The sequence below is a fragment of the Chiloscyllium punctatum genome, unplaced genomic scaffold, assembly GCF_047496795.1.
Source record: "Chiloscyllium punctatum isolate Juve2018m unplaced genomic scaffold, sChiPun1.3 scaffold_123, whole genome shotgun sequence".
NCBI classification, from domain to species: domain Eukaryota; kingdom Metazoa; phylum Chordata; class Chondrichthyes; order Orectolobiformes; family Hemiscylliidae; genus Chiloscyllium; species Chiloscyllium punctatum.
The window spans coordinates 212642-217986 of NW_027309857.1; positions in this window are offsets into that span (position 1 = coordinate 212642).

Consider the following 5345-nt stretch of genomic DNA (forward strand, 5'->3'; position numbering starts at 1 on the left):
TCTGTCAATGTAACCCACCCAGGGAAGAGCAAACTGATTCCACTCTGTCGATATAACACACCCAGGGAAGAGCAGACTCACCCCAGTCTGTCAATGTAACACACCCAGGGAAAGGCAGACTGACCCTTCTCTGTCAATGTATCACACCCAGGGAAGAGCAGACTGTTCCCACTGTGTCAATGTAACACAACCAGGGAAGAACAGACTGACCCAACTCTGTCAATGTAACACACCCAGGGAAGTGCAGACTGACCCCACTCTGTCAATGTAACACCCCCAGGGAAGAGCAGACTGATCCCCCCACCTGTCAATATAACACACCCAGTGAAGAGCAGACTGACCCGACTCTGTCAATGTAACACACCCAGGGAAGAGCAGACTGACCCGTCTCTGTCAATGTAACACACCCAGTGAAGAGCAGACTGACCCCACTCTGTCAATGTAATACACCCGGGGAAGAGCAGACTGACCCCACTCTGTCAATGTAAAACACACAGGGAAGGGCTGACCGACCCCACTCTGACAATGTAACACACCCAGGGAAGAGCAGACTGACCCTTCTCTGTGAATGCAACACATCCAGGGAAGGGCAGACTGACCCAATTCTGTTAATTTAACACCCCGAGGGAAGAGCAGACTGACCCCACTCTTTCAATGTAACACACACAGGGAAGTGCAGACTTACCCCACTCTGTCAATGTAACCCACCGAGGGAAGAGCAGACTGACCCTTCTCTGTGATTGCAACACATCCAGGGAAGGGCAGACTGACCCCATTCTGTCAATGTTACACACAGGGAATAGCAGACTGACACAACTCTGTCAATGTAACACACCCATGGAAGAACAGACTGACTCCACTATGTCAATGTAACACATCCTGTAAAGAGCAGACTGAACCCACTCTGTCAATGTAACACACACAGGGAAGAGCTGACTGACCCCACTCTGTCAACGTAACACACACAGGGAAGAGCAGACTGACCCCACTCTGTCAATGTAACACACACTGGGAAGAGCAAACTGACGCCACTCTGTCAATGTAACACATCCAGGGAAGGGCAGACTGACCCCATTCTGTTAATCTAACACACACAGTGAAGAGCAGACTGACCCCACTCTGTCAATGTAACACACCGAGGGAAGAGCAGACTGACCCCACTCTGTCAATGTAACACACCCAGGTTTGAGCACACTGACCCCACTCTGTCAATGTAACCCACCCAGGAAAGAGCAGACTGACCCCACTCTGTCAATGTAACACACACTGGGAAGAGCAAACTGACCCCACTCTGTCAATGTAAAACACCCAGGGAAGAGCAGACTGGCCCCACTCTATCAATGTAACCCACCCAGGAAAGAGCAGACTTAACGCACACTGTCAATGTAACACTACCAGGAAAGAGCAGACTGACCCCACTGTGTCAATGTAACACACCGAGGGAAGAGCAGACTGACTCCACTCTGTCAATGAAACTCACAAAGGGAAGAGCAGACTGACCCCACTCGGTTAATGTAAAACACCAGGGGAAGAGCAAACTGATTCCACTCTGTCGACATAACACACCCAGGGAAGAGCAGACTGACCCCACTCTGTCACTATAACACCCCCAGGGAAGAGTAGACTGACCCCACTCTTTCAATGTAACACACCCAGGGAAGAGCAGACTGGCCCCACTCTATCAATACAACACCCCCAGGGAAGAGCAGACTGACCCCACTCTGTCGATGTAACACACACAGGGAAGATCAGACTGACCCCATTCTATCAAAGTAACACACCCAGGGAAGAGCAGACTGACCCCACTCTGTCACTATAACACCCCCAGGGAAGAGTAGACTGACCCCACTCTTTCAATGTAACACCCCCAGGGAAGAGCAGACTGACCCCACTCTGTCAATGTAACACCCCCAGGGAAGAGCAGACTGAGCACACTCTGTCAATGTAAGACACCCAGGGAAGAGCAGACTGAGCACACTCTGTCAATGTAACACACCCAGGGAAGATCAGACTGACCCCACTCTGTCAATGTAACAGACCCAGGGGGCATACTGACCCCAATCTGTCAGTGTAAAACCCCCAGGGAAGGGCAGACTGACCCCCCTCTGTCAATATAACACACCCAGGGAAGAGCAGACGGACCCCACTCTGTCAATGTAACACACCCAGGGAAGAGCAGACGGACCCCACTCTGTCAATGTAACACACCGAGGGAAGAGCAGACTGACCCCACTCTGTCAATGTAACACACCCAGGGAAGAGCAGACAGACCCCAATCTGTCAATGTAACTCAAAAAGGGAAGAGCAAACTGACCCCGCTCTGTCAATGTAACACACCCAGGGAAGAGCAGACTGACCACACTCTGTCAATTTAACACACCCAGGGAATAGCACACTGACCCCACTCTGTCAATGTAACCCACCCAGGAAAGAGCAGACTTAACGCACTCTGTCAATGTAACACTACCAGGAAAGAGCAGACTGACCCCACTGTGTCAATGCAACACACCGAGGGAAGAGCAGACTGACCCCACTCTGTCAATGAAACTCACAAAGGGAAGAGCAGACTGACCCCACTCGGTTAATGTAAAACACCCAGGGAAGAGCAAACTGATTCCACTCTGTCGACATAACACACACAGGGAAGAGCAGACTCACCCCACTCTGTCAATGTAACCCACCCAGGGAAGAGCAGACTGACCCTTCTCTGTCAATGTATCACACCCAGGGAAGAGCAGACTCACCCCACTCTGTCAATGTAACCCACCCAGGGAAGAGCAGACTGACCCTTCTCTGTCCATGTATCACACCCAGGGAAGAGCAGACTGATCCGACTCTGTCAATCTAACACACCCAGGGAAGGGCAGACTGACCCCACACTGTCAATGTAACACACGCAGGGAAGAGCAGACTGACCCCACTCTGTCAATTTAACACACAGGGAAGAGCAGACTGACCCCCCTCTGTCAATGTAACACACCCAGGGAAGAGCAGACTGACCCAACTCTGTCAATGTAACACACCCATGGAAGAACAGACTGACCCCATTCTGTCAATGTAACACACCCTGTAAAGAGCAGACTGACCCCACTCTGTCAATGTAACACATACAGTGAAGGGCAATCCGACCCCACTCTGTCAATGTAACACACCCAGGGAAGAGCTGACGGAACCCACTCTGTCAATTTAACGCACCCAGGTTTGAGCACACTGACTCCACTCTGTCAATGTAGCCCACCCAGGAAAGAGCCGACTGACCCCACTCTGTCAATGTAACACACACTGGGAAGAGCAGATTGACCCAGCTCTCTCAATGTAACCCACTCAGTTTAGAGCAGACTGACCCCACTCGGTCAATGTAATCTTCCCAGGGAAGAGCAAACAAATCGCACTCTGTCAATGGAACACACCCAGGGAAGAGCAGACTGACCCAACTCTGTCAATGTAACAAACTCAGGGAAGAACAGACTGACCCCACTCTGTCAACGGAACACACTCTGCAAAGAGCAGACTGACCCCACTCTGTCAATGTAAAACACACAGGGAAGAGCAGACTGACCCTTCTCTGTGAATGCAACACGTCCAGGGAAGGGCAGACTGACCCCATTCTGTTAATTTAACACCCCCAGGGAAGAGCAGACTGACCCCACTCTTTCAATGTAACACCCACAGTGAAGTGCAGACTGACCCCACTCTGTTAATGTAACTCACCCAGGGAAGATCCAACTGACCCCACTCTGTCAATGTAACACATCCAGGGAAGAGCAGACTGACCCCACTCTGTCAATGTTACACACAGGGAATAGCAAACTGACCCCACTCTGTCAATGCAACACAACCAGGGAAGAGCAGACTGACACAACTCTATCAATGTAACACACCCATGGAAGAACAGACTGACCCCAATATGTCAATGTAACAGACCCTGTAAAGAGCAGACTGACCCCACTCTGTCAATGTAACACACCCAGGGAAGAGCAGACTGGCCCCACTCTGTCAATATAACACACCCAGGGAAGAGCAGACTGGCCCCACTCTTTCAATACAACACCCCCAGGGAAGAGCAGACTGACCCCACTCTGACGATGTAATGCCCCCAGGGAAGAGCAGACTTACCCAACTCTGTCAATATAACACACCCAGGGAAAAGCAGACTGACCCCATTCTATCAAAGTAACACACCCAGTGAAGAGCAGACTGACCTCACTCTGTCAATTTAACACCCCCAGGGAAGAGCAGGCTGACCCCACTCTTTCAATTTAACACCCACAGGGAAGAGCAGACTGACCCCACTCTTTCAATGTAACAACCCCAGGGAAGTGCAGACTGACTCCACTCTGTCAATGTAAGACCCCCAGGGAAGAGCAGACTGACCCCACTCTGTCAATGTAACACACACAGGGAAGGGCAGACTGACCCCCACTCTGTCAATGTAACAAACCCTGGGAGAACAGACTGACCCCACTCTGTCAATGTAACCCACCCAGGAAAGAGCAGACTGACCCCACTCTGTCAATGTAACACACCCAGGGAAGAGCAGACTGACCCCACTCTGTCAATATAACACACCCAGGGAAGAGCAGACTGGCCCCACTCTGTCAATAAAACACCCCCAGCGAAGAGCAGACTCACCCCACTCTGTCGATGTAACACCCCCAGGGAAGAGCAGACTGACTCCACTCTGTCAATGTAAGACCCCCAGGGAAGAGCAGACTGAGCACACTCTGTCAATGTAACACACCCAGGGAAGATAGACTGAACCCACTCTGTCAATGTAACAGACCCAGGGAAGAGCAGACTGACCCCAATCTGTCAGTGTAACACACCCAGGGAAGGGCAGACTGACCCCCCTCTGTCAATGTAACACACCCAGGGAAGAGCAGACCGACCCCACTCTGCCAATGTAACACACCCAGGGAAGAGCAGACTGACCCCACTCTGTCAATGTAACCCACCCTGGAAAGAGCAGACTGACCCCACTCTGTCAATGTAACACACCCAGGAAAGAGCAGACTGACCCCACTGTGTCAATGTAACACACCCAGGGATGAGCAGACTGACCCCACTCTGTCAATGAAACTCACAAAGGGAAGAGCAGACTGACCCTTCTCTGTCAATGTAACACACCCAGGGAAGGGCAGACTGACCCCATTCTGTCAATCTAACACACCCAGGGAAGTGCAGACTGACCCCACTGTGTCAATGTAACACACACAGGGAAGAGCAGACTGACCCCACTCTGTCAATGTAACACACAGGGAAGAGCAGACTGACCCCACTCTGTCAATGTAACACACCCAGGGAAGAGCAGACTGACCCCACTCTGTCAATGTAACACACCCTGT